At 36.4% G+C, this 24,360-nt stretch overlaps 1 protein-coding gene across 2 annotated transcripts in view; it reads right to left on the bottom strand.

The window, feature by feature from the left end:
* LOC148837292 (EGF-like repeat and discoidin I-like domain-containing protein 3) overlaps positions 1 to 24,360 on the bottom strand; it is a 253,166-nt gene that overhangs the window by 7,181 nt on the left and 221,625 nt on the right. The gene's annotated exons all lie outside the window — the stretch shown is intronic.

The following is a 24,360-nucleotide window of genomic DNA, read 5'->3' as shown; positions in this document are numbered from 1 at the left end:
AAAGAAATTAAATTGAGGGAAAACACAAGATGCTACTGAACCAAGAATAGCAAGATACAGGGGTCGCAAAACACTTGTGTGCTGGGTTCTACCTGGAAAGCACCTGCCACCCATGTGTGAAAGCTGAGAGAATGTTTTTTTTTTGGCTTGTTTTTTATTTGAAAAAATAAAGGGCACATTCTTAAATAGCATTGCTGATGGAGCTTTGTCTGTCTGTTTGCACAGAGTTCTGAGATGAAGCCCTAATACTAAAGAAAAGCATGCCATCCTCTCCTGGAAATCAGAGCTGCTGTACTCATTCTGAAAAGCGCTACAGAGGTAATGCAAACTGCACTTTGGTTTTCTAAGCAATCCTGGGAAGAAATTCCAAGTCATCTTCAATTTCTATTTATGATTGTTTTTAGGTGACAAAAGTTGGGAAGAACACTGTCACAAACAATGTTCGCAACTTAATCTTTGTGCCTTAAGAATTACACATCTAAAATATTGATAGAGAACATCTCAGTATAACAAATTTTGTCACCCCTGTAGAACCATACATTTCTTACAACCTACTTTCTGGCAGTAAAGGTGCTCATTTGGAGTATAGGTATAGTAAAGCTCTATAGTACCCATGTTGTCACTTTTTGAAAATTTCCCAGAAATTGCTTTTATCCAGCCATAATGCACATAAATTAAAATTGATAATTGTTTATTTGCATTATTTAGCTAGAACGCCATTACAGATATGAACAATGCCCCAGCAGTTAATATACAAAGCTCTCATTCATAAAATATTGCAATGTATTAACTCGAAAACTTTATGTAACAATGGAACATTTAGGAACCGTTTATTAAATATTCAGGTCTACTTTAATAAATAATACATCTATGTGGACAGACTGTAAAAGCTAGAGGCTTTAAATATGTTTTTTAAAGATGGTTTTGAAGGAATTAACTACAAGTGCTTTACTGTACTGTCAGTTCATATTACATCTTGTTAACTATATATCTTTTTACTTATATTTTACTAAAGCTGTCTCAGGATATCTGGTCTCAAAAGATAACATACGTAGCCACATGATGTCTTTATGCTCATCTGACATAGCTCTGACATAGCTAGGAAATGACCGAATGACCTCTCTGGGAACAAAGGGTCAATTCAGCAGAAGGGGCTGCTGGTCACACGAGCAGGCAGTAAAGGATATATATGTAATGGTCAGCTTTTAAGAATGACCATTTATAGCTACAAGGCAAGCAGGGAGCCATGTGAGAAGTGTACAGTATCTTGTATTGTTTGTTCCACTATATAAAGGAGCACTGTAAACGTTGGTTTTGAAGTCTTGTTCTACAAGCAAGACTTCCATATGCACATTCAACACACAAACGCTCAGCTGATGCCGTTTTTTCTGGCACAACAGTTTCTAAGAACAGTTTTATTAGCAAGCACATTCAGATTTTGTGCCATTTTTTCAATGAACAGTAAACAACTCTATCACAGCATCAACCTTCTTGTCTGTTCCATATTCGTGTCACTGCCTGTACAGTATGTACAGTGTCCTCTATATTTTATACATATTCACTATGTAGTTTGCCTCTATTTCTCATTAATTAGGCTTTAGCCAAACTACTGAACTTTATATAATAGATTATTCCAGTTTACATGTGGTTTAGAGCTCTGAAAAAATGTACATAGTAAATAAGTTATCAATAGGTTATCAATTGTATATTGCTAAAAGTACAAAATCACTCAATAGGAAAACTTATAAATACTATTTGTACTAAAGTTTGCAATGTCTTTCTATTGTGACCCAGAACTATTATATCATTTATTGTAAAAATATTATATAATCTATATATAATATATAAGACACAATGATTACCTTCACATCAATAAAACACCTAGAAATACCAACCTTTTAAGAAAACAGGGAGAGGCTGATTTAACATAATTTTCCTGACTATCAAAGCACAGATTAAATGCAGCTTAATAAGCATATTGCTGTTTTCTTATGTGAAGTAGATGCACCTTACAAATCAGGTGTCTTGGAGACTTTTCTCACCAGGGAGAAAGAATTGGCTCCAAGCCTGCCTCTTTAGGTGGCTGTTGTTGAAAGGTCTGGAGAGCAGGGAAGAGCACTTCACTAATTAAACATTTTTGAAAGCACTGGCAGATTATGGCTGTACTCAGTTGTGGAGTTCTGTAATTTATTACAATACAGTAGATAAAAATCAGCATTAAATATTGCTTAATTCTGCAATGACAATTTTTGTTATCTATCCGAGTTAGAATTTGAAAGCTTTCTGTGAACTGTAATAATCAGATATTCTAAATTAAATTGTAAGAGAACTTAATGATTTTCAGGAATTAAATATACAATATACAATTTGTTGATAGAACACCAAAAACATTTATAACAAATATCAAATTTAATCTGCAAGTTAGACAGGTGGGAGAACTTGGTCTGAGCTCTAGCTTGGTGCTGAATATGCTCTGATATTCAGGATGTTGACAAAAAGAGTTCAACTGTCTTATTTTGTTGATCAGGCAAAAATAACAGCAGGTTTGTAAACACAAAAATTCTCCTTTTGCAGGAAGAATATCTTGTGTAACTTCTATACTTTAATGACTTGCTCTCTTGGCCTCTCTTGGCCAAAGTTTAAGTTTGAAATTCAGATTTCCAGTTTAGCTGCAGAGAGATAAGAAGTCAGGGAGCTAACAAACAAAAATTAGTTGGGTTCTAGCTTTTAAGGTGTGACAACACAGCTAGTGATTGGCTAAGATACTATCAGGTATAGTTCTGATATCCACCTTGCTGATCACTCACTGGAGGATCCTTTGTGTAATAAACAGAGTACAGACTTGATGAAGCTAATCTGCGCTATACTATATATGTTTAGATGGAACAGAAGAGCCGCGTACAACATTCTTCTACAAATACAGAGAGGCACCAAGTACTTGGTCAAGGCAACTCAAAGATTATTAGAAATCTTTAATAACACGTAATTCTTGGCTTGCAGCTAGAACTGAAATGAACTAAAAATGCAGGTAAAGAACATCTGGTCATGCGAACATGACAAAGAAGCATTTAAATATTTTGTGATTGAAGTGGCAATTGAACTATTTCTCATAAGTTTCTGTATCTTATGAGATTGACCTAAATATAGAGAAATACAAATACATCATGCTGCACATATTCCCATAAATTACACTATTTCAAGTTATTAAAGATAAGGAGAAGGTTAATTTTGTCATCATCAATATGTAAAGGACAAGTAATTTTATTATATAAGTAACCATCATACAGTATATGTTTCATATCACTGTTACAGATCCAGCCATTCAAAATGTGAGACGTATTGTATGCTGCGCTAAAACGTGGTGGACGATCCGCAACGAACTGCAAGGAACGTGTTTTGTTTAAATAGGTTGAAATACCTTGTAATACCACCAGGTGGAGATGGGCTAAGCTGAGTTGCTAAGCAACCTGCTGATTGCTGATTGCTTCACACTTCAGGAAGAGATGAGAAGGAATGCAATTTTATCTGTGTGATATGCGTGTTGCATTTACAAAATAAAAATGTTTAAAATTTTTAACAAAAAAGAAAAAAAACATCTTACACAAAGATTCTAAGATGATCGTGCACAAAAAGTGTCAATAACTTAACCCATAAGTAACTATCTGACCCCATTTTTTCATGGGTTTTAAAGTCATGCAATTTTAGGTAGGGACACGCTACTTCTTATTTTTGATTTTCTTTAAATTTGAAAGAATCAGTTGCCGATTGTGCCATAAAAATAAAACGTCAGTATAATGTACACGATATTAACTACTTCAAATACACATTTGTTAAAGGAGAACTCGTCCCCTGAGCAAGATTCGAACCCCACCCACCTTCCAGAATGCGAGTCACGCACTGAAGCCATTCTGCCAACAAGCCACTCGGCAGCTTAAGCTATAGCTGAAAAGGGCAGGCAAAATGTTTCCACGTTATTAGTGAGTGAATGAGTCATATTGATACACATGTTTACAAAGAAAGTGGACTAATAATTTATAGTAATAATTTGAGCTATATGAAAATAATTAAATCCTAAAATATTGCTATTATTTTCTTTAGATACGCAATTCCATATTATATTCCCTATTAATCAAATTCTAAATTGTATGCATTTTTTTACTGCGATAATGAGTGCAAGTATTCATAGAAAAGGTTAAAACAGGGAATACAGAGGGAGTTTCAGAAATTAAACAGAGGTGTGGAACACCCCGTATCAAAAACAGATGTTTAATAAATTGAAGGTTGTGAAAACAGTGACAAATCAGCCCGAACAAAATACAATTTTAAAATACAAGCAGTTTGAAATTATGAGTTGTTATTAATAAATCATTTACTGTAACTTTGAACATGTTGTGATGTTAAGAAATACCAACAAATTCAATATAGTGTCGATGATATTTACTATTTTAGTTTTTCAAAGAAATGTTTATTTGTTAAAAGAAAACTCATGCCGAGAGCTGAGCTCGAATGCCCAACCTCCAGCATGGAGTCACACGTCAAAGCTATTATATCAACTCGCCGCTTGACAACTTAAGCTCTTGTTGAAAAGGGCAGGCAATTTTTTTTAATCGCGGGTGAATGATGTTTACAGATGTTTACAAAGAAAGTGTACTATGGTAATAATTTGAGCTAAATGAATGCAATTAAATCCTTAAATAATAGTAATGTCTTTAGGTACGCGATTCCACATTATATTCGCTATTAATCAAATTCTAAAAAGTATGTGTTTTTTTACTGCGATTCATACAAAAGGTTAAAACATTATAACTTTTTATAGAGTATATAAACTTAATATAGTAAGAAGGAGCACGTAAAATGAATGACTTTGATGCTTAAAACGTTTATGAAGAAAGTGGAATACTGGTGTGTATTTTTTATTTAAACTACTGTACCAATACCAGCCATTTACAGCTTACATAATATGTTTATATTCCTAAATTAATATCGTTTGTGACCTTCAGACACATTATTCTCCTCTTCTTTTTATGCTCAGCTACCAAAATTTCCCCTTAGTTGTAAAATTCCATATCAATATTCAATATTAAGCGGATTTAAACATGCACAGTAAAGAGATTAAATGAAGCAATCGTTTTACAAACAACCAACGAACCACGAGTGGCTCCTGCCGGTCAGTTTGGCCAGCCAATCATGTGCTGTGGTATTCCGCGCTAATCTGCAGATAATGTTGAGCTGTGTGAGCTTTTACCGTGCATTTTGAATGGCTGCATCTGTACATGAAGCTGAAAAAACCCTTCGTTTTGAAGTGTGAGGCTGTGTACCCTGTGGGATTTTGCTGCATCAGAAAAAGCAACTGCCAGAGCAATGGTAATCTACCAAGATTTCCTCCAGGACCATCTAACTGGTACAGGTCATCTTGTTTCTCACAAATGAGCCTAGTCTTCATTGTACAAGAAACAATTCCAATTTGAAGCAGGGACATATAATTGCAGAAAAACCTGTGGTGGTTTTAATAGGTTTTATAGCGATAAATAATAGTGCAATTCATTTTAGCTTACAGCTATGTACTGTATCTTTCCTTCTTCAGTAAAAAGGGATGACAAATCATTTCTCTTATGATAAGAGAACTTGTAGTGTTTTAAAAATGACTGATATTCCTATACAAATACACTTTTTAACTTATTAGATACAAAGAGTTAATATGACTGAAATTATACAAAAAAACTCCCTTTATTTCTGTAGCAGAGACTGATTGTACACAGATCCAAACATAATGTAACCTAAATCCTAGTTCCTTTGTCAGCAAAGATAACTGAAGAAGATAAAAACTTTAATATGACATATGTATCCTGAATTGTTTACAACAGTGTGAAGAATTACAGTACCAAACAAAAATGCCAGGAAATGCTTTAAAGCATCAATTTCCTTATCATTTGTGATGCACAGTAGAAATTATTTTTCACTGCCAACTGAAATCCAGTCATCCTTAATTTATTAAAATAGAACAATAAGTAAACAAATAAATAACACAACACACATCTAAAAATCCTTGGTGAATAGTTGTCAGTGTTACTAGATATTCAAAGTTTTTTGTCAGCTCTGAATGGGTTTACTATACATGGATATCAAGATTAATTAGGCATTTAGCGTTATGGAGGAATATTCCCACTGAAAAATCTGTGGTTGTGTCTCTCACTACATCCCTTCATGTTTTTTTGTAAAATAAGAAAAGAATGTTTATCCATTTTTATTTTTTCTTCTCCATCACTTGAGAAACAAAATCACTGCCTTGGGGCATTGGTAGCGCTTTTCAAAAGACTGATATAGCAGTTAATATATCTTGTCACCAAAAGAAGATGTACAGTATTTTTTTTAATATATACTTAAAAAGCAATTGTAATTTTGGATATATTTATGCCCCAGAATAATTATCACCTTCTTAGAATGATACAATAGTTCTCAGGTATCATCTGAACATATTACTAATCTTTAGTTTGATACATAATGACAGAATTATATGGATGGCTAATATTTGCAGTTATCATATATGGAAAAACACTTAATCAAGAAGCATATGGTAATGATCTGTTAAGAAATAGAAAAAACATTATCTTAAACAATACAGGCTTAATTTAAGGCAGAAGTTGCATTCCTGTGTAACAAATCAAATTATAACTGACAGAATTAAAGAACTCTGAAATGTTTCTCACAATGTGTAACTAAACTTTATTAATGGATGAGCAGAAATATATTTATATAAATGTCTTGAGGGATTAACTTCACTGTATTAGTTCACAGAAAACACCATTAAAATATAATGTTTTGAATGACAGCATGCAAAATCTTTGCAAGGGAGGTAAAAATGTAAAAAAAGATTAATTTGCTACAGGTATGTACTACATTACAGTTAAAAGCAAGCTGAGAATGACAGAAATATATTTTTAAAAACTGTTCATATCAATTTTCATCATAAAGCATTTTTCATAAAAAAAACTAAACAGACAAAACAGGGGAAGTGGATTTAGAAATTGTGAATGGGATGCACCTGTTCACATAAAGAGCTGTGACAGTATGGAACAAGCTACCCAGAGAAGGTGTTGCTGGATGAGATCAATTATCTACTGTACATAAGACCCAATTGACACAGTACCACCTCATACAGTGCAATTCAAAGAGCTAGATCAGAAGTTCCACTCCCACTGTTCCGCATCTGTTCTCTGTGCAATTGATGTAATTCATTTCAAACCTTTTAGGAATTGCCTATGTTAACTTAAGATCTGCAACTTTCAATTAAATAAAATAGAAATAGAAACCTTCAAAAGAAAAATGAGCAGGGCCTTCTTTGTGTGGACCTTCAGGACAAGAATTGGACCAGAATTGGTCAATTAGACAAAACTAGACACCCTTGATTTGTGTCTAATAACCTGTCTGGTTGTTTCTCTTTTCCTCTACATTTTCCCAAGGCTAAAGCCTTGTCACACCGTAGAAAATCTGATTTTATAGTCCTGGCCCTTATGGCTCCACTATCTGCTAGTTTGTTCCTAAAATTGTTCTTTTTTCTTTTCATGATATTTAACTGTAACATCCCCGTGCTTTTTTTCCCCCACTTCCTGTATTCAGGTACCTCCGCCATTGGTCCATCATTACACCATTGCTGCATTTGTGTCATCAGTGTACTCCTAGCCAATCAGAACCCTAGATCAACAGTTTATATGCCTGAAGAAGTCTCGACTCCATCATCTTCCAGCTCAACTTCGGTAAGCTTCGGCTCGTGTGCGCATTTGCTCGCTAGAATTCGTGTTTGTTGTTAGCTTTGGCTTCGTTTGTTTGTTGGTTTTGGTGAACTTGCTGTACACCAGGGGGAAAAGGTATAGGTAAGGTCGTCGGGTTACGACGTAGGTTTGTTTTTGTCTAGACACACTAGGTTAAGGGCGAGTGCCACCTTTGAATTTTTCTGGTTGTGGTTAGTCAGTGTAGGGAAGTTAGGGCGTGCGAAGATGCCGCAGACCTAAGTATTAATGGATTTTCCCTTTCCCTTCAAGGAGAGAGAAGGACAATTAGCAGGTTTGTTCTCACTCGATTTTGTTTATTTTTTTCTCTGTGTTAAATTTTAGATTTTAGTTACAACATCATTTAATGCTTTATGTCTATAGACTAGCATAGTAATTGCCACATTAACAACAGACGTACCTCTTAAATTAGGAGTGAATTGCTACCTGGCTGTCTAACTGTGTGTTGATAGTGGAGCTGTCCTTAGATGCTTTTTATAATCCACCTTGAGAAAACAGTTGCACTCTTATTTTTGTTCCAAAAGCTCTTAGAAATATAGTTGGCAGGGCTATAGTTTAGAACTTTCAATGCTTGTTTTCGTAGAATAAGACATCCGACTTCTTAAGTGATGTGACTATCACCTGAGGAATCTTGTTTTTTGCTGCGCAAAATTTAGTTTGTAGATGCAATTGTGCCTTGTGTGGAGGTTTGAAAATAGTTGACCTACTTTAGACATTATCTGTACAAACCACATGATTCTCCTGTGTTAGAAGACTACCAGTATTGAGTCCCCAAAAGAAGGATTCCCAATTTTATTATATATTAGAAATATTCTGCAGGCCTGTGATATGTGACTTATACGGTATATCCACACTATACTATATCATACTGTACTTAAAGGACACCTAATTGTGATCAAAGGTCCCTTGTGGTTCTTTCACTTCTGTGTGCTTCACTCTGTATTGTTCAGATATACAAGATCTATACAAACACTTCCTCTTGTAGGTGCTCCTTCAAACTGAGTAACAACCATGTCTGCTATTAGTTTCTTCTGCTGACATTTTGATAGATTTTTACCAGTTTGTGTTGTGATATTTGTAGTTTCCCATAAAAACGTCTTTCTGCATTGTTAAAAATGGCTAATGACTGCTTTCTTACTTAGTCTGACAGAATACGTAATAGAGCGGATATTAATATTAATTAATTTAAGGTTTTCAAATAATTTAGATACTTACAATAATTAATCACACAGATACAGTGTTCTTTCATCTCCAAATCATGTATCACTGTACAAGTGAGAGGTTTCTTTAACCTGGTGAATAAAAAATATTTCCACCAAAATATTTCATCTTAAGCCCTTTACCTAAATTCTAAAGTCAGTCTTTTCAGTGTGAGATTATCATTGTGTTATGTTGTCTATTCAAGAAAATGGAAGATCACAGTTCTGTTCTTCATCCTTTTCCTGTCTTTGATTACTTTCCTTGTACCTGTTTATTGGTAGTACTTTTACTGTATTGAGGACTACCCTTTTTCTGTACCATTCTAAAGAAGGCAGATTTTAAAATCAACCGGAAATGGTTTTGCGATAGTTAACTATTAGTACAGCTGCCTCCACTTTATTATTTTAAAACAATCTGTTGCATATCCAGCAGGGAATGCCTGATTCTAAAAATGACTGCTAGTTTAACTTATACTGTACTTACTGAGGCAATGTACTGTAGTTGAAAAGTCTTATTATACTCTCATAGGTGGAGAATGATATTGAAAAAATAACACCCAACCCAAGAGTAGAGCCCAACACCCTGAAGGAATATGAACCACACACAAAACAAGGAATCAAAGGCAAAAGGCGGGTAGTTACACATCTGGTAATCAGAGAGTACAGTGGGAACTTCCTGGATTAGCACTGAAGGCTTATTTTATTATTTTACTGGTGGCAAGGGACTGCTTTCTAACACACTTTATTAAGGAACATATAAAAACATTAGCAGTCTTATATCACAATGGCCACAAAGAGAGTTATACGATTAATCATTTTGAAGCTGGGAAGCCTCTCAGCTCCAGTGATAATATTATTAGTATAAAAAAATGTTTTCCCTACATTTTTAAGTTGGACTATAAAAGCTTCATTTTTCTGCTGGTACTGTGTATAATTATGTCTTAATTTGCCATAATGACAGTTATGAAGAGGCTAAATGTTCATAATATGTTTTCAGAAGCTAACTGGTCTAAGAATCTCATTCAGACATTTAGTAAAAAGAGAAGCCAGGTATTGGCTTTGACAGCATGACTAGAAATCTTGTTCTATTTCTCACAACCCTTAGAGTAAGTAAGAAATGGCTCCTGTTCGGAGTTTGAAATGCATCTCTCTGTCATTTTCCCTTGTGACCTCTGGTTTTTGTTTCACTGTTCCTGAAAACACCACTGTGCTCACTATGTCAGTGCCTTTCAGGATTCTGGTTCAGTGCTATAAGCCTGTCAGTGTAGGATATTCCTTTAAGACCTATAATGTACAGATTTTAGAGAAGCAGAAAAAAATATCTCCAAGGGCATTTTATAGGGAAAATAGGAATAAGAGATCAAAGGCATAATGTATGATAAGTCCTCAGACTGGAATGCTAAGCTCTGGAGCAATTTCAGAAATACAGAAAATATGATGTGAAGGCAGCAGCAAAGAATTAGTGAAGTGCTGTTTGAGCAGTTACTTTGGAAGAGGATTTGTATTAAATATCTACCAGAGAATTTAAAGAACCCTTGTTTCTATATCACGTACTGTAAGTGACAGGAGGAAATAGTAACTTGTTTACACAACGATCATCTGTTTATGATATTCTACAAGGTCCCAGAGATGTACAAGAGGTTCCCTGACGATAACTGGAGAAGAGGTGCATTTTGCATTAATGGCACATTCAAGCCTGCAGGTGGGCAATAACAGTTGTTGCTGTTATGCCAGAAGATGATGGAGCCCACCATGACCACTCCCATTCTTAACCTCTGTGGTGCCGATGGGCTAGTGACATGACCCAGGCTTGAACTAGTGACTTCTAGGTCATAGAGCACAACACACACTCAGAATGCACATCTTTTTATACTCAAAATCAATTCCATAAAAAAGAAAAATACACAGTACAGTATACCAAAGAAAATACATCATTCTTTCTATCAATTAAAAATAAAGATAATAAAAATAGGAATAACCATAAAGCTTTCAAAGGAATACAAAGTAGGTATTTGCACAATGTATAACAAAAAAAATCTAAGGAAAAACTTTATTCTCCAAACATTAAAATGAGACTTCACACTGTATTCTATTGTTGGCAGCAGTAGACAGTCCCACATCAAGATTAAGGATCAGTTTTGTTTCGTCATTACTATCCTGTAGCTTGAACTCATAAAATCTAAGAAGAAGGAAAAATAGGTTGCTGCTACAAGTGGAGTTCATGAACTAGTACAGTAGGTGCTATTCTTCCACTTGGACCATAATATCCGAATCCAGTGCTCCTATACACTGAGTGAAGACACTGCGGTGTAGGAGTTGCCATCCTTTGAATTTTTAAACCAAGATCCTGGCTACTGTACTTGGTCATTAAGAATCCTACAGCAATATTTAATAATATGGATAAGACCATGGTAACCATGGAGCCCTGACTAAACCCCTGTCTGACTCCTGAAGGGTCTGACCTCCCTTAATTTGCCCTTTAATTCAATTGTGGAAGTAAATATTCAATGTATTTGAATATTGTAAAAATTAAGTCGAATACACAGTTTTTAAAATGAGGTGGAAACTATTCAGAATTACTGTACGTAGTGCCCAGATTAACTGAAGATACAATCTATGCATCCCGGTAAACTGAGGTGGTAGTTGGTCTTCCAGTTAATTGATCTAAAATGCAAATAAAAGGCCCATTATTACATTTTAAAAAATGGAAAACAAAATTGTAGTTTTTTAAGTAGTTTAAATAAGTGAAAGACAAGTTGCTCTAATAATGTTAATACTTGATTATTCTGGAAAATAAAATATTAACATATTTTCCTTGGTATTACATACAGTAGCTCTCCAATAGTTACTGAAAATGATCCTGCATTTTTTGTTAGTTGAATATCATGAACAGAGCAAAAGTCTACATTTCAATACGGCCCATAGAAAATGCTGAAAAAACACAATTTAGTATGTTTCTTTCAAGCATTTCACCTTATTCTTAAAGACACACTGTACAATTACATTAGATTCCCAATAATCTTAAAACTGCAATGAAATCTGGACTTGCATTTTTGTACGTGGAATCATATTGAAATGATGTATGTAATTAAGTCCCAAGGTTATGCCTTCTGATTTACTGAAGGGCTAATGCTCTGTTCATTTGGAGAGATTCATGAGTTCTGTCCATTATTCTTTACCATGATGTTTACTGTGATGCCACAAGGGTAGTGATGCCACAGTGGGCATGAACAGACGTGTCTCTAGACATGTCCCTCACAGCCTGTTGGGGAACTTTTTGCACTCTTTTCTCCCTTTACACAAGCGATACATTGATGACTGCATCTGTGCCGCCACATGCTCTAACGAACAGCTTGAGCGCTTTCTGCATCATTTCACCAAGTTCCACACATCCCTCAAATATACAGTTAACATATCTTCCACTACTCTTCTGTTTCTAGACATCAATTTCTCCATTAACTACTCCCAACTCTCTACTTTGGTCTATTACAAACCCATGGATTCACACATCTATCTCCTGTATAGCTCATTTCACCCCAAACATAATAAAAACTCTCTCCCTTTTTCACAGTTCCTTCGGCTACGACGATTATGCAGCGATGACACTGATTTCCAGAACCAAGCCCTCAAAATGTACTCCTTTTTCATCAACAAATGATACCCTAGAAGTGTTATTGACAGGGCCTTTGCCCAAGCCAAAAACACCCCTCGGACCAACTCAATCAGGAACTTCCGCCGTAACAACCACATTCCTTTGGTGCTTCCCTACCACCTCAACACACTTCCTATGCCCAGGACTATTAATGACAACTTTTCCATCCAAAGGATGATCCCTCCATTGGGGCCCTCTTTTCTGACCGCCCCATCATCTCATATTGCCGACCACCTAATCTGCGTAACCTTCTTGTTCACAGCTCCCTTGACCGCCCTCAGCAACCATCCACACCAGGCACTTTCCCTTGCAACAGAGCTTGCAATATCACCTGCAAGTACACATCTAACACCACACTCATTCAAGGCCCCTCAGGACAATTCTGGATCACCCAGATGGCATCTTGTACCTCCAGCAACCTTATTTACTGTATCTCTTGCAGTAAATGCCCAGCCATCTACATTGGAGAAACAGGAAGGAGACTCGGAGACCACTTCAGAGAACATGTTAGGGCTGTGAAGATTAAAGATCTCTTCAAGCCCATTGTTTCTCATTTCACCTCTGACGACCATGATCACTCTAATCTCTCCGTCTGTGTTCTCAAAGACAGTTTTCCGAACTCATACATCAGAAAGACTACAGGAACCAAAATTATCCTGGAGCTAGGATCACACCTTCCTCCTTCGCTTAACGACAGACTACTTTTGTTCTAAATTCTCTCTATTCATTGTTGGTTTCATTTCACACTTCCCTTCACCTATACTGACTTCACACCTCCTGATTGGCCTCTTTTTCTGTCCCCTGCTCCCGCCCCTCGCTCTTCCTCTCTCCCAGCTTTTGTTCTCCCGCTACATTACCTTTGCTTACTGCCCTGTCTTTCTCACACCCGAAGAAGGCTCCACGGCGGAAACGTTGTGTTTTCTTTCTTCTCTTTTCAGCATGGAATAAACCTATTACTTGTTCCTTATCATCTCTTGATGCCACCAGGCTGGGTCTCACACTCTCTACAATCTCCAGCACTTTACTCTCGCACTCAGAGTCTACCCACACTCTAATTAGAACTCGCACAACCACTCCGATGCTTCTCTGTTGCATCTCAGGCTGTACACACTTCCACAGCTACCAGCACACTTTCTCTAATGCCTGGCCCTCACTGCTGACTCTCAAAACCAGCAAGTTCTCTTACTCCTTCACTCGCTGATGCTGAGCCTCCCTGACGGGGATCACTCATGCTCCTCTGCTGCACCTTTCTCTCTGTCTCATCTCACTAACAATCAAATAAACACTAACACAATAACTCACACTCACATACAGTGGACTCACTGGACAGCCCTGTTCTCACACACAATAACAGGCTGCAGACTGTTCCCCTGCAGAACTGCAGCTTTTTTCCATCCCTTCCAGGGTTCCCTCAATCTATTTACAATCTCCTCTGAGATTGTCACTCATACTTTCTTTTCTCTTTATTGGGGGCATCAGCTTCTTTCTCTCGTAGCCCAGATGCTCTATCTGAACGCCGATCAGCAGCATCCCGCGCCCACTGCTCTCACTGCTTTGGCCTGGCAACTGCCTAGCCCCAGCATGTATGGAAATAGGAGACTTGATCTTCTGTCTGCTCCAGTGCAAGATGGATGTCCTGGCTTCGTCTCCACTCAGGGTCATGTGTCATTGTGTTGTGGTTTCCTGCTGATGAAATTTGGACTTCCCTTACTGTAATACACAGAGTCCTTGAATGAAATTGCCTATGTATAAAATGTATTAGTAAATACAGAATTGATTTATGGGGCGGTGCGGTGGCTCTGTGGCTAGGGATCTGTGCCTGTGGCTGGAAGGTTGCCGGTTCAAATCCTGTGGCCGGAAGAGGAATCCTACTCTGTTGGGCTCCTGAGCAAGGCCCTTAACCCCAGCTGCTCCTGGGGTGCTATACAATGGCTGACCCTGTGCTCTAACCCCAAGCTTCTCTCCCTGTCTGTGTATCTCATGGAGAGCAAGTTGGGGTATCCGAAAAGACAAATTCCTAATGCAAGATATTGTACGTGGCCAATAAAGTGATCTTATCTTATCTTAACTGCTTAGCCCCAGCATGTATGGAAATGGGAGACTTGATCTTCTGTCTGCTCTGGACAGGCTTGGTCTCCACTCAGGGAAGTATTCAACTTGTTCATATACGCAATCCTCTAGCTGAGTCTTGTCAAATCAATTCTTTTCAGGTGCGCTCGCATTTTAATGCGTGTCTCTCTAACAAGGACTCCACCTCCCTGCAGAACATGACCTGTAACACACCACATGGCTATTCCCATAACCTTGTGGAAACAGAGGAGTTACCAGCATGGAGACCAAAAATCCTGTAATACTGTGTACCAATCTACTTTACACTAATGTGCACATATGCAAAACAGGATGTTAGGTACAAATAAGGACCTGTAATATAGTTGAGTGACATGCCAAAATCTGACAAGCCATTTCCAAACACAGCACATACTTTATACACACAAATACTAATACAGATTACTGAACTGCAGAAGTAAGATGAAAGGAGGAGCAAGTGCAGTGCTACAGTAAAGTCATTATAAGATTTTTTTAATTATTGAGCATGCTGACACACTAATGCCTAGTCAGAGGATATAAATATAGAGTGTAGAAATCAAACCCGAACACAGAAACTTTCAAACAAATTGACCCTCACTCAACACTTTTTTTAACTTGCCGAGCATGAACCAGACTCCCGGTGCTTCAATACGTTGTTCTGCTGTGAGTACAAACTGTATTCTCACCCCATTGCATTAGAACTGCATTAGCTCCTCTTGAGAGGCCAACGTGCATCTGGAATTTCATCAGCCCCCGCTTTAGCTCCTATTGCTATTTCTGTGATGTAAAATGACAAAGCATGGGGGGGGTAATAGTAAAAATACTCTAGTAAAATGTCTCTTAACCGTGTCAACCTGCGTACAAAGCAGTTCAGTTAGCACTTAGACAATATAGACAATTTTTTTATCTGTTACATTGTTTGCTCACTACCCTGTTGTTATATGTCACTCTGTTACCATTTTCAACTGCTGCCGCTTAGCATCAGCCCATTTACCTCATGGCTATTTTGTGTGGAGCTTTTGAACATAATTAGTTTATTAGATAAGGTGTTAGACACTGTATAACAGCTACTGTGATCTGTACTTACAGTATATAATACTATTATGTCCAAATTACCACCATTTAGTACATCAGGAAATTTCACTTCTCCAGGCATGCTTCAGCTCGATAGAAAATACATGTACTTTTTATGAATCAGTTATTTTGTCACCTTTACCTTTACTGTAAACCTTTAAGATAAATAATAAATAAGCTGAATGTACTTATTTGCATTCAACTCATGGTTGGTTGGAAAGACAAACTATTTTAAGAATGCCTTTTTGTTAGAAATCTGTTAGAGTTTATGTCATCTTAATACATTATTTTAAATCCTCAACAACCATTAAATAATGCAGGAAGCACAGAAAGCTGGAGATAAATGGAAGCAGTATTTCAAAGAATGCTGAAGGAAAATTATTAAGGGCAAGTAAATAACAATACAGAGACATATATGTTAACTAATCCTGAGGTCGAACAAGCTCATAATCTCTGAATTTCTAAACTGCAAAAAATATTTACAATTCTAGATGGTGATATATATATATATTAATGACAGATAAATATAGATATCTTATTGAAAAGGAATAAATAGTGGCTTTGTATCTGAAAAGATTTTTTTTGCACTAGCAAAGTTTTGTTTATAAACATAGGTGGATTAGATTTTTCCAATTAAACTGAATATGGGATTTCCTGACACTTTTTAAAACATACAATAAAAAGCAGAAAAAACAGTTACAGTACCTTAACTTGCTTAATATGAATACAAATACCATATACAGTATATACATACTGTACATTTAAGTAATAGGTTTATTCCATGCTGAAAAAAAGAAGAAAGAAAACACAACGTTTCAGCTCACACCTGAAGAAGGCTCCACGGCCAAAATGTTGTGTTTTCTTTCTTCTTTTTTTCAGCATGCAATAAGCCTATTACTTGATCCTTTTCAGCCTACGCATGCTGACGCAGCTACCCACCTGAACATACAGTTTATATATATACAGTCTTCCCTGCAAACTGAATAGCTAAAATGAACAGAAAAGTGCTCATTTGTATATTATAATATCAGAAGTCATGTCCTACAGGCAGCATGTTGGCCAAATATTTGATCTTTATTCATTTCATGCTAATCTTAGAAGATCTTTGTTTTATACACAGCCATGCAAAACTCTTAAGACATCTAAGACATTGTCCAAATGTATGTCATGAACATTAATAATTTACTCAAAGCCTCCAAAAGTGTTTTTCATTTTTAAAAGAACTTTGACTGTTATTAGTACAGCTTTGATTGGTTGATAATTACTGAACAGTGTAATTGAGCAATTGTTGACTCATGATGATCAGAATCTTTAAAAGTGTGATCCCAGCTGTTCAAAGGCAGCAATAACTGCTAATAACTCGTCTGTGTCCACAAGGTTATGAAAATAGTAAATACGATGGTAAAGAATAATTGGCAGTATTGTCTTTTAGAAGTGATTAGTGCATTAGCCTTTTAGTAAATCAGAAGTAAATGCATGCCTTTGGAACTCATATATAACAGAAGTGTAACTAATTAACAACATTTACCAAACTCATCTAATCGGGTGTTTCTTGTCCTTAACATAATTTATACCTCTCAACACACCGAAAGCTTAAAGGCTATTTTCTGTACTGCAAAAATCAGATCTATTAGAATGAATTAGAAAGTATCACCTTAAAACAAAAAGACTAAAATTTCAGTAGAGGACTGAAAATGTTATAATTGTGTCTGCACACAAAAGGAAAATAATTAAGGTAAAAAGTAGAATAAAGCAAAAAAGTGAAGACCTTTTGTACAATAGTATGTACAATATTTAAGCCAAGGGACAACCAAAAGTAGCCAAGATATTGTAAAAACAACATATGAACAGCATAGCCTAAGATGTACTGTCTGCCCTTGATTTTTTTAAAGGAGGTCAGATATTTTATTTTTCTAAATGACTGAAGAATGTGTGGACAGAAAACATTAAAGGTAAAAAAACGGATACATTATAAGTACAAATATACATTTAGATTACAAAAATAATTAATGTTTTTATGCTGTCATAATACTTTTTAGATAAAAGCATTTTCTTGGACATAAAAGCATTCCTAATATGTTTGTTTTTAACTTCAAGGTCTTATTGACAAAGCTAAATGTCACTGGTACATGGCTTCCTGTATCTGTTACTTATGAGCATTTTTTTGTAGAAAAATGCTTTTATAGAAACAGACGTATTGTGAGACATACAGTCTGATTCACAGAAATTACATCCATTACAAGCTGTAATAACATAATTGTAAAAGTAGTGTCTCCTTCAAAACTAGCATATTAGAAACTTTTCAACATAGAAGATTACCCAAAATTATCTCAATCTACTATTTCCAGACAGATATTAGTTTAAGTATGGCAAAGGTCACAAATTAGTTGACATTCTTTTCTAATTACTGCTATGACACATTAGGAAAGCTCCAGGAGAGAAAATGTTCCTGTAATACTGCCGCTGTCACAGTCCTAAATGGGCATCCAAACGCTTCTTGTGAGAATGTCAGCACACAAGAGCAGCTGTCGAGTAAACATAAAAAAAACAGTCTGCTTGAAATGGCTAAAGCTACAGTATGTACTATGTAACTCCATCTGTTACATCTTCACATGAACAATGAAGGCAACAATGAGTGAAGGGGGCACTGTGCACACCTTGGTGCATTTAAAGGTAGCAGAGTACAGAGATTATGTTATTAATATATTAGATATTAATATATTTATTAGGACTTAATATATTATTCAAAAATGAAATATGTAGACTGAAGACTTCAGAGGACAAGAAAAGTTACAGTAATTGTCAGGAGAATAAAAGAGAAAAAAATATATTGTTTGCATAAGTATTCAGACCCGTGAACTTAATATCTGGTAGAATCAACAGTCTTTTTTGGGTTGGTCTCTACCAACTTTCCACTTGGTTCGGTTTTGCCCATTCTTCATGGCAGATTTGCTCAAGCTCTCTTAAGGTTCTTGGACGTTGCTTACAGGCAGCAATTTTCAAGTCTTCCATAATTTTGTAATAGGATGCAAGTCAGGACTTTGACAGTGCCACTGAAGAACATTTATTTTCTTGTTCTCAATCTTCTGTTTTGGGTCATTGTACTACTAAATGTTAATTTTTGTCCTAGTTTTAAGTCTGGAGCAGAGCATTTTCCTCTGAGATTTGCCAGTATATTGCTTCATCTATGTTGATGTAAGACGTGACAAGCTTCCTAGTCCCTGCTGGTGAGAAGCACCATGCTCGTCAAGATTGGGTTGACTGATTAACTGACTATGGTGGGTTTGCGTCAGATGGAACATTGCATTTAGAACCATAAAACCTTTTGCCACATGTTTGCAGAATCACTCGGGTAATATGTTGTAAATATTATTTGGGCTTGAGACTTTTTGTTTAGTTCCATAGAGGAGCTTTTTGTGGAGCGACTAGGATATTTTTGACCCATGGACATTTTGTCCCATCTCAGCCACTGAATTCTGTAATTCTTTCAAAGCCTGCATTGGCCTGTCTGCCTGCCTGACTGACTGACTGAATTTTTAGGAACAAGTAATAGGTTTATTTCATGCTGAAAAGAGAAGAGAGAAAACCCAGCGTTTCGGCTGTGGAGCCTTCTTCAGGACAGAAAAATCTCTGTGTTAAATTGTATTGAAAACCAGAAGTCTCAGACTCAGGATTCAGACTCTCAGACTCTCAGACTACCCTATGTCATTCTTCTTAAGGTAACATAACCACACTGCCTACATGAGAAAGATGAGATAAAAAAGTGAGAAAGTCTATGGGTGTCTGGCACAATGGAAGGTTTGGAGAGAAAGAAGAGCCTGCGCTGATTGAAATGTGACAGGAACTGCATCCCTGCAGTCTAGAGACTTGAACAGTGTCAATTTTGTGTAAGACATTGTAAAAACCAGGATGACCGATGAATGGGAAAAAAAGGAACGTAACAACATAATAAAGTCAAAAAGGACTAAAGCAAAGTAGTGTTTACCAGTGCTAGCATAATAGAAGTGAATGACAGAGTATGTGGGGGGTGAGAAGAGGATGGCTCTAGGAAAAGGTCTGAGCATTTCTGGTAGGACGCTACATAAATCCATAACTGGGGACTGTTCTTATAGAAAGGGTTCTCTTCAGATCAGGACATGACTATTTTTTATTGTAGACTACGACCTAATCCATAAATCAGAGGTGGCCACATCTGTTCCAATAACGGCCTCCTAATAATCCCCATCTATGAATCGGCTTCATTACTCTGTTCTCCTCCCAACCGATAGCTGATGTGTGTTGACTGTACTGGTGCACTTTGACTGCCTTTGTGTCATCCGGGGGGGACTGTACATTGGTGGTGGTGGTGGGATGGAGTCCCATTACTTGTAAAGTGCTTTAAGTGAAGTGTCCAGTAAACTGTAATGATCATTGTACTAAAATTGATCAATACTCTATTTCTCATATTTGTCTTAATAAGTTGATGACTCAAGTGAAACCTACTGTATTAGACAGGGTGAACTGTGGTTGGCTTTCCAAGCTAGAAGTGTACCTCTCCCATTCTCCAGGGACAAAATCCTATAGGTCTTTCAGGCCACTTAAAAATCTTCATTGCCTTTGAAAAGTGCAGAAAGGCCCAATTAAGGAAATAGCTCAATTACGGAATTAAAGACTCTTTGGACCTCCTGGACTGGAATGGCGCACCACTACACCTACAGATCTACAGTAAACTCAATTTGTTCATATACTGTATGTATCCTAGTTTTCACTGTTTACAAAAGCACAGAAGGACTGAGACATTCAAAACTATGTATTATGCTTTAAAATGATCAGTAAAACACTTTACACATTTACAGTAACACATTTTCTACTAACCCTCTATACGTTTTTATTATTGCAATATTGTAGAGTTTATCTTCTGACAAGACAAGCAAATGTGTGTTCAAGAGGTTCAAGTGAGCTATACTACAGTATATTTTTGAGTGATATTATTACTGTACATGCTGAGGTAGGTGACTATGGTCTAAGAATCTTGACACAATGAATAAAACCTAACTAGTGTCAATATTTCCACTTCCTAGAGTTTCAAACCAAGGGATGTTTACTTAATTGTGCTGAGACTGATCAAAATAATCTTCTAGTTTAGAAGGCATCTATCTCTTCTTTTGGCCTCTGTAGTATTATTTAAGAATCAAATACTTGGTAGTAGTCTGGGGTTTTCTGGGTAGTCTAGATATAGGTCTCTGAAACACCTTGTCTGTAAACTTGTAATGCACATAGGTAAATGTGTGTGTTGTACAGTAGGTTTATATTGTATTTATTGCAGTGTGTGTATTCACTGGTTATTGTTTAACCCAGTCTGATTTCTTACTCTTTTCACCAAAGCTGTGCCAGAGATGAGCGAATTCACCTGCCTCTAACTGTACCAACTGCTTGGTTATACAGTACATTCTTGGAGAAACCTTTACAAGTTGGGGGCTATGCTTATTTATTTTAGTTATTTACTAAGTCAATTCCTGTTATTCACCATTTTCATAACCCCCTATTTCTAACAATATTACTTTTGTTCATTACATTGACAGAAGCAAAGTTTTTTGTTTTACTTATTATTAACAAACCACAATGTAGGTACTGTATATAGATACTGCATATCTATACATATCCTAGAGTTAATTTAAAACCTTAAATAAAGTTTAAAGTGGCAGATTGCATCTACTAAAGCCCAAATTTGAGTATTTTACATTACGCCACTAAAAATCCGATGAAAAACAACATTACAATGAATGCATAAACAGGAATAAATTTTAAAAATCAAGCAGGAAAACAATAGTCTGGGAGCATTGTGATATACTACCAATTTTTTTTATAACACTGTTTTGTTCTGAAATCACAATCAGTTCTGTGTCATGAATGCAGCCTCACATATTGACATATGTTATTTAATTCCATGACTGATACTTGAAAAATGTCTGAAAATGCCACTTTTAATCTTCAAGTTTAAATACTTGGTTGTTAGAACAAATGTTAACAAGAAAGGCACAGGGAAATATTGATTCCACATTGATTTAACAAAAGAGAAAGGACCGGGATGCACACCTGAAGGATATTGACTTGTTTCCTGGGCCTCTTATAAGTGACCAGGCAAGGGACTACAAGCTTTGATGAGTCGTAGAGGTGTGCACAAGCGACAGGGGAGTTACTGAAAAGCACAGCTGAGGCTGCCTAAACTGCTATCATAGCATGCTGCTGTCATTAATCACAGGAACGCCGAGGGGACAATACAGCAGTCCTCCCAAAGATGTACAAAAACACCTGCCAGAGCTGAGTGCTGTTCATTTTTTTTTCAGATTTTCATCACATTCCCCCGAAAAATACAATAACATTTCGCAGCGTAGAAGCACGGAATTACTGTAGTTTTATAACCCCCATGTTTTAATAGCAAAGGTTATGTCATTACTAAAGTTCACACAAGTAAGACCATTCAGAAGGTTATAAACCGAAATTAACATTTCCACCTGACATGCCTCATAAACTCCATAGGATCTATAATCTACTGTAGAATTAATGTTGTAAAGCAAAATTTCAAGCTGGTCATGATGAAAAAAATTGAGCTTCACTGTCCTCTTTTCAAACATTCTAGGTTGTCTTATTCTATTGCACTTCCATAATTAGCAGCGTTTGAAGTATTAGGATTATACTAAATTGTTGAATGCGTAATGGTTGTTATCAGTTCTCTACAAAGTAACTATTCATTGACAAAACTACTGTTGTGAAACCACATGAAAGACTCTTCCACCTTCCTAGCAATGTTGAAAGCTATTAAAAATACACAACCACACCACACTTTGATGGTTTGTTGGATAGAAAACTAAGAGTTATATTCTGCAGCTAGTGCAATGACTCCAAATAATGCTTTTGCACATTCACTATTTAGAAATGAATTCAACTTTTCTTTAATAATCATTAACTTTTTAAGACCAGTACTATGCCTTTGCTAGTATCCTAGTAAAGGCATAGTAACGGTTTAAAAAAGTTAATGATTAATAAAGAAAAGTTAAATTATTTAAAGGCCAGAAAGCACCATTATATTATATTGAAAGCTTGATTTTTTTTTTACTTTTCATTTTCAATATGTAGTTTAACCAGACGTTTACTCCAGTGCTTAATTTGTCAATTAAGAGATGCCAGAGCTCAATGTGAATGGCAGAAACTTAATTATGACACATGCATAACATCAATATAATTCACTTTCAATGCATGATTAAACCACTTCATTTTCAAAACGGGCTAACAAAGTAACTTAAAAACATTCTTTAAATAGTGATTTCAAATATAATTGTATGCCATTATATCATTTTTTTAAACATCTACACTCTGACAGACCTTTCTTTGGTAGGGATGCACTAGCCAGATTTTAAGAATGCACTGTACTATCTTCTTAAGCATTTCTCTCCTTATTCCTGAAGAAATGTGTTGTTGAAAGTTAGTTCAGTAGTATGCAACATCCGAATGCAAATCCATCCCATTTCAACCTCATTCTATTCCTGACAGTTTCTTCTACAAAACCGTAAGCAGATTTATGATGTTTAGCCTCTTCATAAGTAATTCAGAAAACTCTGCGATGGATATTTTCTCAGATCGATCATTGACAATGGTCTGCACAAAAGTGTCCTCTATAGCTTCTTTCAAAATACTACAAATGGCTACAAGTGGCTTCTTCAAGTGCACCTTATTTTGGGAATGTTCCACAGTCTTTATCCACAGTGCCTTTCACTGTTTTTCACTGGAGTAGAGGGGGTCGCAGTGCATGTTACTACACTAGCAGCACGCACAGCTGCTATATTAGTCTATTTTTAAAGTAGTTTTAAATGCAGAAATCAAACAATTGTACAGATCAAAATTTTTCATGTCACAAGGAGCTGTGGACACTGTGCTGTGTGGACAGTCTAAATCTGAGACGTGCTCTGGCACAAATTAAGCGAAGTTTACTCGCAGAGAGCAGAACTGATGAAGCCATTGCTTTACACATCACTGCATGTCTTCCAAATGACCCGCAGAACTACCGTTTTTCAGTATTGATTCCAGAGTGAAAATGTCAGGATTAACCATTACAGAAATGACCTGCCGGCTAAGAGGTGAAACATCCAATTATTTAAGTCTTTAGAAGGGTCACTGACATGTCCCCGACTTCCTTGCTTGACCAATGCCGCTTTGAAAAATTGCCTTTGAACTTTTTTTAGTCCTTGGAAAAAAAAAAGAAAACTGTGAATAAATCTTTCAGCCTTAAAGAAGATACAACACAGCAAAGACTCGCTAGCAGCCCTAATCCTCCTCATTTCCTGGAGCAACCACCCTCCTCCAAAACCTGACGCAAGGATTTATTCTATTAACTGCCTACAGAGGTTGCCAACAATGGCGCAAAAAATGGAAACCAATAGGTGTTAAACTAAGAATGCCATATTCACTATAAAGATGCAAGTTATAATGAACCCTGACTGAAGCCCTTGACCTCAGTAAGTGACACGGTTACCATTCTAATTAATTCACTACCGCATCTTGCTGCCTCTTAAGATGCTAATCA

Source organism: Atractosteus spatula, chromosome 3, assembly GCF_055471065.1.
Source record: "Atractosteus spatula isolate fAtrSpa1 chromosome 3, fAtrSpa1.hap1, whole genome shotgun sequence".
NCBI classification, from domain to species: Eukaryota; Metazoa; Chordata; class Actinopteri; order Semionotiformes; family Lepisosteidae; genus Atractosteus; species Atractosteus spatula.
The sequence above is the reverse complement of the archived record's forward strand: the minus strand, read 5'-3'. Positions and strand labels throughout refer to the sequence as shown.